Here is a 13,701-nt window from a genome sequence, read left to right on the forward strand (position 1 = left end):
CGAAATTACTAGGAAGAAACTTAGGTCCTTGAAGTTGCACATCTCCCTGAAGCACAGCAATAGACTTTTTGTAAAAACATCAGCCCTTCTTTACCACCTCCACTCCTACCAACCTGAACTCTGTTAATCAACGGAAGAGGATCAGACAGCTTTGAAATGTAGACTGCCCCACATCTTTCTAACTACTATCAAAGCATTTCGAGTATGCATTAATAATGGAGAAAATTACTCTCACAAGCATGCCAGGAATGAGGTGATTGAACTTCTGAGTCAGCCAGAACCAGAGTTAATATTTGCCAATGTGTGAGGTTTAATTGCTCAAGTCACAGTCAAGAAGCTATACTAGATGCTGGCAAATTTTTTTGAAAGGTAGAGGAAAATTTTCAAGCTTGGTCATGTTGCCCAACCTGATAGAGGAGTTAGATAAAAATGTCTGAGATCTGACTTCCCAGTAACCTCTCAAGGCTTTCTGCTTGCCTTAGCTTACTGTTTTGCCTAAAGTTCGTTGGCTTTGGAGTCAAATCATCTGTTTTGAGTTTTGACTTTACCGCTTACTGGTTGTCTGGCTTCTTTCAAGAGGCTGACTGTCATCCATTCAATAAATGTCTATTGACCACCTACTGCATGCACTACTTCGGAGCTGTTGGAAACAGTCTGGTCACAGCAGAAAGAAACAAGCATATGTGTGGCAAAGCATCCAAACCTCTCGCATGTCAAGTTTTGACTCGAGTCAGAAGCAGGTGGTGGTGGCCGGATCAAAGATGGTGACGGGGTCACATGCAAAGCAGCGCAGCAGTTGGCTGTCATTTCCGAGCAGGGCGCCCTGCACGTTTCCTAAGGAGTCCACTCCATGACAGGTTTGGGTACCCTGCACCACCTGTGTGCCCTTGTTTCTGTTCACCATGACAGAGTTTTCAAACTGGTTCTAAGCCCTGTTTGCATATGTCAATCTGCAAACCTTGATAACACTGGTGAGTATACAGCGCGTTGAGCCTTGTTGTCCTTCTATGTGTGATGACACTACTGTTTTCTCCCTGGAGAGTAAAATAAAGCAGCTCTGGCAAGGAGCCCTGGTGGCCTGGGGTCATGCATTATAGAGGTTATGCATTGGGCTGCGCACTACAAGGTCAGCATTTGAAACTACCAGCCAGTCCTTGGGAGAAAGACGGGCTTTCCACTCCCATGAAGAGTTCCAGTCTCAGAAACTCACAGCGGCAGTTCTACTCTGTATTTATTGCAGGGTCAGCAGTGAGTTTGGGTTTTTATTTGTTTATTTATGACAAGGAGCCCCCGTGGTGTAGAGGTTATACATTGGCCTGTTAACTGCAAGACCAGTAGTTCAAAACCACCAGCCCCTTTTCAGGAGAAAGACCAGACTTTCTACTCCTGTCAAGAATGACAGCCGATGAAACCTGCAGGGCCAGTTCTGGTTTCCTCTCTAAGGTTACCGTGAGTCGAGATTCACGACACGGTTGTAGTTGCTGTTTTGAGAGTAAATTAGAAAGGTGTAGGATTAATGAGAAGGAGCCTGTTGGTGCAACCAACAGGCCGCCATTCAACCCCACCAGCCACTCACAGAAGAAAAGACCTGGCGATCGGCTCCCATGAAGATGAAAACCTAGACTTTGCTTCAAAGCTGGCTCGTGGAAGTTGGGGAGAGAGCAATGCGGAGGTGGCCGCCATTGCTGTCGTGGCAGCCGCCATTGCCACCACCACGGGATAAGCTGGGATCTATAATAAATATTGAGTAGTGATGGAAGATTATACCAAAGTAGAGAAAATTGGGAAAGGGTCTATGGAGTTGTGTATAAAGGTGGATACGAAACTACAGGTCAAGTTTTAGCCATGAAGAAAATCTGACGGGAAAATGAAGAGTTCCTAATATGCCAATTCAAGAAATGTCTCTGTTCAAAGAACTCTGTCATTCAAATACTATAAGTCTTTAAGGTGTGCTGATGCAGGACTCCAGGTTATATCTCCTCTTGGAATTCTTTTAATGGATCTCAAGAAATATTGGATTCTCTCCCTCCTGGTCAGTTCATAGATTTTTCATTGCCCAGAGCTATTTGTACCAAATCCTTCCAGGAATTTGGGTTTGGCACTCTATAAGAATTCTTCCCAGAAATATCCTAAGGTATTGTTGGGGTCAGCGTGCTATTCAACTTCAGTTGATATTTGGAATATTGGCACTATCATTGCAGAATTAGCAACTAAAAATAATCACTTTTTTTCACAAGGATTCAGAAATAGGTCAACTCTTTGGGATTTTCAGAGCTTTGAGTACCCCAACAATGAAGTGTGGACTGAAGTGGAGTCATTACAGGACTATATGAACACCTCCCCAAATGGAGACCAGGAAGCCTGGTGACCCATATCAAAAACCTGGATGAAAATCCCTTGGGTTAGCTCTAGAAAATCTTAGTCTATGACGAGGCCAAACGCATTTATGGAAAAAATGTCACTGACTCATCCATACTGTAATGCTTTGGACGAGCAGATTAAGAACGTGTAGTTTTCTGACAAAAACAAAAAACCATATGTGCTATCACGAGGTCCTCCTTCCTGCTTTCCCTGTTAACTCTATTTTGCCTTGGGAATGTTTCTCTGTTGTAAAACGTATGCTGTATGTCTCCTTCTGATGTCTAAAGTGTAATGTAAAAGGGTCTAGAGGATTCTATCTATATGCATTTGAATATATTCTGCTTATGTGTAATAACCATACAATATAACCACCGAGACTGCAATCCAATTAAACACCTAGTGTTAATGTCAGGAATCAAGACAAATTTGAGTTGGCTTAAATCATCTCAGCTATTACAGTAACCCTGTTTTCCGGGAGACATTTGCTCACCAGTTTTATACTGCACTGAAGTGCATTTTATTCTCTGAATGCTTACATTTGTATTTCAGTTTCTTGCCATGTGGTACTTGCGTACAGATTAAGAAAAACAAAGGGTGAGAACCCAGGAACCCCAGATCTAATCTGTCTGGGGAGTTTGCATGGACTTGCCGGCAGCAGCAAGAGCAGCATTCGTGAGGAGATCACAACCAGCGCGGGCAGGTGCCCAGGAAATGATAGCACCGCCATCGCAAGGAAGTAGTCACTTTTTAAAAAAGGGAATAAGGGACATTTTCTCATCTGACAATCCCTTGAATTAGAAAAACTGCAAAAAAGGTGTGTGGGGACCGTATCTGCTCTCTCAAAGGGAGATGGCATGTGCAACCCCTCTAGCTGTTATGGGAAGCGCCACAGACGTGCCATGGACAATGGAATGCCTCCTACTGGTTCTCGGCAAACACGAGTCCAGAAGACTGGAGATTACAGACGCTGCAAAGTTGAGAAACTGGACGGTTTGCTTTCTGATGAGTCTCAGGACGCGTGAGGCCCGGGCACCTAGGCAGGTCAAACAGACCCAAGGGAGAGGCTGGGAAGAGAGAAGGCTGTACCCTTTTCCCAGACCTTTGAAGTCCTGGATCTTATCCTGGCTCTGGTTACCCATTTGGTTTTCCAGAAGAAAGGGGGTCTCCACTTGACCTCCAAGTGTCTGTCCTGGGGTGAGCAGGCAAGGGGTCGAGTGTGGTTAGTGCTGCAGATACATGGGAAGTAGAGGAATGCACGCGGAGTGTAAGAAGGTGAGTCTCGTGTCGGATGGAGCTAGAACACCCACTTCGCTTGCTGTGAAAGTCTCCAGCTGCCGGAGCTGGATCTCAGGGAGACGCTCCTGGCTTCCCCCATCAGTGGTTCTTTCTGAAGTCTTCACATTACAGTGAAATCCCAGCACTGCCTCAACAACGATTATGTTCTGCATGGTATAACAGAGATCACAGAAACGATAAGACTTTACTACACTTTGCCCATACATTCTCCTCCAAGTTTACCATTTTCAAGGCAGCTGCTTTGGTTTTTAAAAATGTATGTTTTAACCTCTGACTTTACAGAAGTTATGGGAAAACAGTCTATTGTTTTAGAAAACAATCTCTCCCCAACCAGGAATGTGGCACTCCCTTTGTGTTAGGTTCTTTAAACATTTCCACACTTGAGCAGTTCAACCACCTTTAAACGTTTCCACAAAGGTGTTAATGAAGCAGAACATGCAGTATAATATTTCAGTATGACAAAAGTATGACTTTCCCAATACTTGAGCAGAAAACTAAACAATGGTGTGATTTAAAACCTCTAAGCGGTTTTGAGTAAGCAGAGGTGTGTTGGATAGGACCCTTGTGTTCACACAGCATTGCTTCTGCATCTCCGTGGACCACCCTGGGACCCACCCCGCCCGGGCTGCTTCATTCTTCTTCCATTTCATGTAGACAGATATTTGAAAGACATCTGAAAGGAGCAGAAAGTACTTTCTTCCCCCCAATTCTGTCATGTCTCTGATGGTATTAAGAACACTTTCCTTTATATCAATAGCTTTGACCCTTCACGTGGGGTGCAAGGATAACGATGATGTCTGGTTCTCTTTCTCTCTAACTGCACCTGAATTCCCAAATGTGGTAGGCATCCTGGTGGCATAGTAGGTTCTGAGTTAGGCCAGGTTGACTAGAGAAACAAATCCAGTGACACTCATATACTATGTATGAGAAATAACTTTATATCAAGAAGTAATCACATATCAGGAAAACATCTTAACCCAGTCCAACTGAAGTCTACAAGTCCAATACTAGCCCATGAGCCTCTCTTCAGACTCACGAAGCCCATACTGCAGGGTCATGCCGGTGGGTGCAAAGTCACGTGGATCCAATGGCAGTGGCAGCATCCCCCGGGCTTGTGCAGGTCTCAGTGTGGCTCGCTGGCATGAAGGCAAAGGCACAGAGAGAGAGAGTGTGGCTTGCCTCCAGGGAGAAATAGAAAGGGACTGGCCTCGGAGAGCCATTTATCCCAGTCAGGCCCTCCGGAAGAGGTCATCAAGCTAGGAACTGATTGTGACTTAAACTCCGTCCACAAGGTCCTACGGGGTACCAAGTTGCCCCCCCCCCAAAAAAAAACTATCATAGCCCACCCCCTCACTTTTATATCCTCAAGTTGACATGAAATTATGTAACGACCACAGCTACCAATCATAAGGTCAGCAGTTCAAAACCACCAGGAGCTCCTTGGGAGAAAGATAAGGCTTTCTACTTCCATAGAGAGTTACAATCGCAGAAACCCTAGGGGGAGTTCTACTCTGTCTTTTAGGGTAACTAGGAGTCAGACAGATTTAATTGCAAGGGGTTTGTTTTTTATAGCTTTGTTGTTGTTGTTAGGAGCCATCTAGTCAGTTCTGACTTGTAATGACTCCATGTACAACAAAATTATGTAAACACTGCATGATCCTCACAATCGTTGTTATATTTTATCTCATTATTGCAAGCACTGTGCCAATCCATCTCGTGGCCCTCTGCTTTATCAGGCTTACCTTTTTACAGGGACTGGTCCAAAGAACGGGTGACAAAGTCTCACTATCCTTGCTTCTAAGGAGTATTCTAGACTGCACTTGCTTCTAAGCTGTGCTTCTTCCCAAAGAGATTTGCTTGTTCTTCTGGTTGTTCATGCTACGTTCAGTATTCTTCCCTGCACCGTCCATCGAAAGCATCAGTTCTTTCTCAGTCTTCCTTCCTCGCCGTCCACCTTCCACTGGTGTGTGAGGCAATCGAAAATGCCATGCTTATGTCAGGTGCATGTTCGTCTTCGAAGCGCCATCTGTGCTTTTCCACACTTCACAAGGACTTAGGCAGCAGATTTGCCCAAATGCAATGCAGTTTTGATTTATTGACTGTTGCTTTGATGAGTAGTGACTGTGGATTCAAGCAAAATCAGATCCTTGACAAAATCAAATCCTTGACAACGTCTTTTCTCCCATTGATCATAAAGTTGTCAACCGATCCAGGTGTGAGGCTTTGGGGCTTCCTTAGATTGTGTTGTAATCCATACTGGAGGCTGAAATCCTTGCTCTTCACCAGAAAGTTCTTCAAGTCCTCCTCATTTTCACCAAGCAAGGTTGTGTCATCTGCATCCTGCAAACCTTCCTCCAATCCTGATGCTACATTCTTATTCATATAGAGCAGTTTCTCAGATGATTTGTTCAGCAAATCACCCTGTTGGAGCTTGTTTCTCCACTCAGAGGCAAAGAAAGCATTGAGGCTTCTCACCTCCCTTACCCAACATGAGGAAGATTACCCCCAGCATTCAGAAGGCCTGAGCCCACCCTTTCCGCAGATGTAGACTTCAGTCCATGTTCTCAGCTTGCCCCCAAAAGGCCCTAGCCGTGGCCAGTACTTGGAGAGGAGTTGCTCACTACCTTAGGTAAGAAGATCAGCTCTGAGGCCTGTGTAGCCCTCACCTAAAGGAACAGACAGTACACAGTCATCCTTCAATGACCCTTGCTCATGGCGGAGGCGTGATGTGAAAAGTCCCCGAATCCTCCCTCCTAGGCTTGGGAATCTAATTATTTCCAGATGTTTTCCTAGTAATAGATCTAATGTGAGGGTGAGTCTGTGTCCCCTGAGGGCATCGTGGACAGTGGGGAAATAATCTAGAAGTTGGCAGGGAATTCGAGTATTTGGAGATTAAATATATTTTTTAAATGCCTTGATGGTCCTCCCACTGGATAACCCACTTCTGATGGCATACAGAATGGACAGGAAGAAAGAAAACTTTATTTTCAGATGGCATAATTCTCCGTGTAGAAAATCTCAAATGTCTAAAATAAGTGTTTTAAACCTCCAGGAATTTTTCAGTGAATCAGCGAGGGGAGCACGACTACAGAGTACATGATCGGTGTACAAAACCACTTGTCTTTCTGTGTAAGAAACTTAAAAACTCTAAACCTTAGACTTTACACAAGAATGAACTCAAAACGAATCACAGATTTAAACCTAAACCTATGAAACTCTTAGCAGCAATTAAAGAAGGAAATTTTCAGCATCTCAGATTAGGTCGAGGGTTCTGAGACATGACATGAAAAGATATTTCATGAAAGAATTAGTAAAGGTTGTGCTTCATTGAAAGCAGATGTAAAGACACACTACAGAGTCACAGTCACAGAAAACATTGTCAAACCACCTCTCTGATAAAGGACTAGTATCTAAAATCCCTAAAGAACACTGACCACTCAGCAGTAACCAGGGCGTAGGGGTGGCAAGTGGGTAACTATAACACCCTAGGTCTAGGGAGAATTTTTTTTTCTTAAAAAGTTTTGCTTTTCTTTTAAAAAAATAGAATTTAATATTTTAAAATATATTTCCTTTTTAATTGTGAATTGAGTGAAGGGCTAGGGAGCAGATTGGTTTCTGTGCAGCATTTCATACACGTTTGTTGTATCTCATGGACTGCAATCCCCACAACGAAACGTCTCTGACCTCATTTGCTCTTTCATGCTTCCGCTCTGCCTTCTTTTCTCTCCTTCCGAGATCTGTCCTGGGGAAATGCTGCCCTTCCTGTCTTAGAGGATTGCCTATTCTAAGGCATAAATAGGGAGGGTCCCCAGCATTATTGCCCCCTCTGTGGAGAGCACCTGACAGCAACAACAGCATCGGCGTGTCTATTGTTTCCCTGAAAATAGAACCGTGGGTGTGAGTTCATTCCCAGACCTGACCGGTGATTAAAGGATGTAGTCTCAAGGGTTCCACCGGTCTCTACCCAGCCAGTAAGCCTAGTCTTTTTCACCACTTTGAGTTTTTTCCACATTTCATTCCCATCCTATCCAGCTCCTTCTATTGCCACTTCTTTCAGAGCAGTTGGTAGTGGCAGCCAGGCACCATCTAGTTCTTCTGGTCTCAGGGTCAAAAAAGACTGGTCTTTGCAAGGTCCCTTTGTCTATTGGACTCATTGCTTTCACACACGTAACTTCCAATTTTATCACCCTCCTTTCCTCCAAACAGGGACAGACCGCTGTTTGTATCTTAGGTACCAGCTCATGAGCTTTGAAGAGCATAGTTGCTTCTCACCTGAGCAAGAGGTAGAGCGCTGTCTTTGTGGACTATGCTATGTCAGTTGGCCTTGGTGACCACGGAGGTAGCTACTTATGGTGGAGCTTCCGGACCCAGTGATTCATTCTCCGTAGGGTTCCTAGGAGGGAGAACACCCTGGGCACCTACTAACAACTGTTTAACAAAGGCTTGTGTGGCCCTAGCCATTTCCCCTAGCTCTGTAACATTCTATGCAAATCTGTAGCCCTCAACATGCCAACCCATAATTTATTTGATGGAGTGTCTACTATGCCCGGCCACGTGGCTGGTGGCCTGCCCTCCGTTCCCTGCCTCAGCCCCGAAACAATGAATTTGCTTACAGAACCCCAGTTTAATTCTCCCTCTGGGAAAAATAACTGGGCCATAAATCCTGAACTGGCTCCCAGAGTTCCCAACGGGAGTAAACTCTAGTTGCCCACCATGGTGATTGATTTGATCAACTTCCCTTCATTGGCTGCCTTCCCTTCCCAATCTCATATCCACATTCCCCTCCAGGTGTTTCCTGGAGCCTCCTCCCATGGAACCACAAAAAGAACAAGGAACTTTTGTGGCACCAACTCCAGTTGCTGGAAGCCTCCTGTGTGTCGGAGAACGGGCTTCCACAAGATTTTTAATGGCTGATTTTTCTGAATTCGATTGCCAGGCTTTTCTTCCATGGTGCCATTGGGTGGACTTGAAAGGCCCAACCTTCTAAATAGCAATAAACATATTAGCCATTTTCACCACCCAGGGGTTCCCAAGGAGTCCTGGTAGTATAATGGGTTAGGAGCTGTGTGGCCAATTGAAAGGTTGGTAAGTCAGACCCACCAGCCTCTCTGAAGGAGAAAGACGGGGCTTTCTGCTCCTGTGAAAATGTACAGCCTTAGAAACCCCTTTCTACGCTGGCCTGCACTGTCACTATCAGTAGTAAGTCAGCATAATGGCAGTGACACCCCAGATAAGCTAGTTGGACTGAAATTCTTCTCTCAATGTCTATTTCAGGGACATTCCTAGCTAAGACACACACACACACACACACACACACGGAGAATATCTCTAGTGAGATTTTTTTAAAATCCCATTAACTGCAACTGCCTATGAAAAGTAAAATGTATTGATTTAGATGAGAAGGGGAGGATACTCATTTTCCACTTTGAGGATGAAAGTGTGCCTAGCCCAAGCCACCATTTTCAACAGCTTCATATATAGGCGAAAGTTGGACATTGACTAAGGAAGACTGAAGAAGAATGAATGCATGTTGATTTCAGTGCTGGCAAAGAATATTGAAAGTACCCTCGACTTCCACTGTGGGGAGAGGAGGGTCCCCAACAAATCATCACAGGTCCGGCAGGCGCAATGGTACAGTGATAATAAGTAAAGACTATAGTGAAGTCATAGAGAGCATGAGGCGTAGGGGGAGAGAGTCAAACAATGGAGTCAGACACAATTCATGGTCGCAGCCCCGCTTGGTGGTCCACGTGGGGGGAGCCCAGCCACGAGAGCAAGAGAGAGCCTCAGGAGGGAGAGCAGGAGAGGCCCCACTTTATTGCTAACTAAGGGTTATATCTCATTAGGGGGACAGGATTGCAGGTAACCCCATGTCACAGGAAGGGGCAGAACAATAGACATACACATTGTAGGAGGAGGATGTATAATAGGCATAAGTGTAACAGGAAGGGGATGAGCTAGGGGTGTGCCCATATGAATGGGAAGGTCTAGGGGATACATGTGACAAGATGGCAGCTAACCTTGGTCATTCTTGGGCAGATTTGACCTCTCTGGTGTCTCCTACAAGGAAACAGACAACTACTATCCTTAGCAGAAGGGAGTGGCCCCTACTTGTTGTGGGATAAACAGTGGTGTCTGCTTGCTCTAGATGGCTGATAGCTCTTAGGGAGAATGGCCCCTGATCTATTCTTGATGACCTCCAAGTGTACAGTCATTTGCAAGCAGCTAAGTTTGGCATCTATTTGGGGGAGACAGCTTGGGAGAAATCCTTCTGTATCCCACACTTCCATGAGAACAAACAGATCTATCTTGAAAGAAGGGCAGCCAGCCTGCTCCCTAGAAGCAAGAATGAGGAAATTTCATTTCATGTGTTTTGGACAAGTTGTTCGGAGAGACCAGTCCCTGGAGAAGGACAATATGTTTGATAAAGTAAAGGAGCAGCAACAAAGAGGGAGGCCCCCAAAAGATGGATGGACACAGGGGCTGCAGCAACAAGCTCAAACATGACCATTGAGAGGATGGTGCCGGGCCAGGCAGTGTTTCCTGCATTTTTACACGGGGTCCAATATCAGTCGGAACCGACACGCAAGCACCTAATAGCAAAAAAACCTTTTATTTGTCTTTTGGCTCTTGGTTTTGTTAGGCAGACTAGCGCAGGGCTAAAAGATGTCCGTTAACGTATGCCCAGAGAGCCAAGTCACCGGAAACAAAGGAGTGGTGCACTGCACAAGCTCAGAGGTTCAGGTTTCCCTGGTGGGCATGGGTGGACGCTAAACCTGGATTGACCCACCAAGGCCAGGTGAATTCAATTCAGCCAGTGGGGTTGATCAGGGGTCGTCCACCACACCTCCCCGTGGAATCCTTGCAAAGGCAGGAGCCCAGAGTCAAGAGACTTTTGTCTGCGACGCTGAGCAGCTTCCGCCAGGCTGCATGGTCGGGAGGAGTCCTATGGGTGCCGTGCAAACCTGAAACTTCTTCTAACGCTCATAAAACTCACTTGGATCACGGACCAGGCTTCGGCGTGAATTCTTTCTCGTGCGGAGCCAAGGACTGAGGTGTAACTCTATCTCCAGAGAGATCTAACAGTTTGTCTATTGGTTTTCTATTTAAAATGTAAAATTCTGTTTCCTTTTTAGTTAATACTGGTTTCTAAATGCTATCCAAAACATGTCATTTAAGTCATTAAAAACCAACATACCAAACTCGCTGCCCTCAGTCAATGCTGACGCGTAGTGAACCTCTGTGGGTTTCCAGCACTGTAGCTGTTTACCGGAGTAGAAAGCCACAGAGGTTTCTCCCACAGAGCTGCTGCTGGTTTCAAACAGCCAACCTTGCCGATTACAGCCCAGAGCGTAACCAATGCACTACCAATGGTGCCTAAAATGACTTACAAAACTAAAGATATTATAAAGATTTAATAAAAAGTTTCATCTAAATTTGTAACTCTGTAACAAAACTGTCAGCTCTCAAGTGTAAACAATTTCATTGATAGATAAAACATGCAACCTGGGAAGAGGGTGAATATAAAAGTACTGCTAAAATGTCACCAAAACTGAACAAAAATATAAAAATGTGAATCTGTTATTTATCAACACATCCCCCAGCTGGGTCTCTTAAAAGTTTTTCCATCTCTCTAGTCCTTAACCAAAGGATTCTGTATGCTTTTATTTACACGTCAAATCAGCAGTTTTGGCAAGCCCAAAAAACCCAAATCGTATTAGCTCCTAATAAAATGGTTTGGATTGTTTTAAGAGTTATAAGAGCCCCCAATAAAATGACTTTAAAAACAAAAAACCAACCAACCAAAAAAACACCCCAATACCCTACTATAATTTTGGATGTATCATCTAGCAAACTAAAGGAACCCTACTGGTGCTATTGAGTAAGCATTGGACTGACTTCAAGGTTGGTGGTTCAAACCCAACAGCCATTCTGAAGGAGACAAATGAGGCTCTCTGCTCCCAAAAAGATTTACCAAGGCTTGGAAACCCTATATTGTGTCTCTGCGTCTGAATCAATTCAACGGCTGTGGGTTTTTGAGTCTGGTTTATAGCCAATATTAACGTATTTAAAACTACCATATCAGTTCACGCTGCCAGGAAATACTAATATGATTTAAAAATTTTTCAATTACAATTCAAGGAGACCATGTGTTAAGTCTTAAACAGGAAAAGACAGGACAGTGACACATCATCTAGCTACAAGCTCATAATGGCATCTGAGGGTTTGCAGACATCCAGAGACTTTAACAGGACACGAGAGGGCAAAGGAAATGGTTACAAATGGCTGGTTGGTGGCAGATCAGAACATCACAGGTATAAGTGGGACTACAGAAGCAGGAATGGGACCATGATTGGGACTCTTCCATTGTGTTCGAAGTGCTCCCAAGAATGGTTCAGGCCGTCTGACCAAGGCATTCAGAATGATTCATGGCCACTTATGCTTGTACCCCAATTAATTGTCAGTAAAGGCACACTCAGTCAAGTGCCTGCTAAGGGAGTGGCAGTGATCTACTTTCCAATGCAGTCTGCCTGAGGCCAAAGCTATTCAGCTGCTGGTTAATTGTCGGGAGGAATTAAATGGAGACTGACTTTATGTGGTGACTCATACATGGATTTAGGGTATGTATTGCAAACTAAAGCCTTTTGCAAACTTGGTGCTCAGAAATTTAAGCCCAAGTACACATAAGCCAGGCTTATGGGCACAGTTTCTGCCGTTCTGTAGGGATATTGTTCTGAGAAATATATCTCAGCTACCTCCCCACTATCATGATCCCAATTCTACCTTACAAATCTGGCTAGACCAGAGGATGTACACTGGTACAGATAGGAACTGAAAACACAGAGAATCCAGGACGGATGATCCCTTTCAGGAGCAGTGGTGAGAGTGGTGATACCGGGAGGGTGGGTTGAACCGATTACAAGGATCTGCATAATACCTCCTGCCTGGGGGACGGACAACAGAAAAGTGGGTGAAGGGAGACTTCGGACAGTGTAAGATATGACAAAATAATAATTTATAAATTATCAAGGGTTCATGAGGGAGGGGGAGGGAGGGGAAAAATGAGGAGCTGGTGCCAGGGGCTTAAGTGGAGAGCACATGTTTTGAGAATGATGAGGGCAATGAATGTACAAATGTGATTTACACAATGGATGTATTTTGTATAGATTGTGATAAGAGTTGTATGAGCCCCTAATAAAATTATTTTGAAAAAAAGAAATATTTCTATAGAAATTTCATAGACAGTCATGTTGGTTCTACTTTTGACAGTGTCACCCTGCGCCCCACACCGCTGCATGAAACCACCAGGCTGGGTTAGGGGATGGCTGGTGCCTGCTCCGGCCACATCTGTCTCACTGGTGTTGGATACCAGGGGATTTTTCATGTGTGGGATCATTCTAGCAAATAATAATTTTTTTAAAAGCAGTCAGTTAGTAATAGAACAAAGTGCTGAATTGCTGCAGACAGAACTGAACAGTTCACTGGGTGTTAATTTCCTGCTCGGGGAACCCCACAGCTGGCAGCTGTCTGCAGCTTAACCTGAGGAGGCTGGGGTGGAGGACAGGTCCTGGCATCGGGATCTCCCTCTGGGATGCCTCACTGGTTGGTATTCCTGGTATTCCTGACCCCAGGAAGAGGGCATATGTCTGGGATGTATGGGGTGAGACACCCATGTCCACAGGGTAGCTCCTCCTCCATCTGGTGACCCCTATTTCATTCGCCGGCCAATCAGTGCCCCTTGCAGACAGAGCTGACACCAGCACGACAGTCCCAGGCTTTTCTAGAACAGTGAACCGTTGCCAGGGCACTCTGTCATGCCCTGTTCATTTTGTCGTTGTCCAAAGCTTTCAGAAAAGATGAGCAGGGATCAGTTTCCTAGTTACACAGGAAGAATGTGAAACTCTCCCCCAGGGAGCTATGTCATCGACCGCAGTGTGAAATACCTAGAGCAGACAACTCTATAGAGATCAGAGTTTAATCGTAGGGACTGCGAGTGGGAGGACAGAGGAAAGAGAGTCATCCTTTAGAAAACAGGGAGTTTCT

At 44.9% G+C, this 13,701-nt stretch overlaps 1 pseudogene; it reads left to right on the top strand.

Moving 5' to 3' along the window:
- The first annotated feature begins 1,753 nt into the window (after positions 1-1,753).
- Positions 1,754-2,512, top strand: LOC142436937 (cyclin-dependent kinase 1-like; annotated as a pseudogene).
- The last annotated feature ends 11,189 nt before the right edge of the window (positions 2,513-13,701 follow it).

Source organism: Tenrec ecaudatus, chromosome 1 (genome assembly GCF_050624435.1).
Source record: "Tenrec ecaudatus isolate mTenEca1 chromosome 1, mTenEca1.hap1, whole genome shotgun sequence".
Classification (NCBI taxonomy): Eukaryota; Metazoa; Chordata; class Mammalia; order Afrosoricida; family Tenrecidae; genus Tenrec; species Tenrec ecaudatus.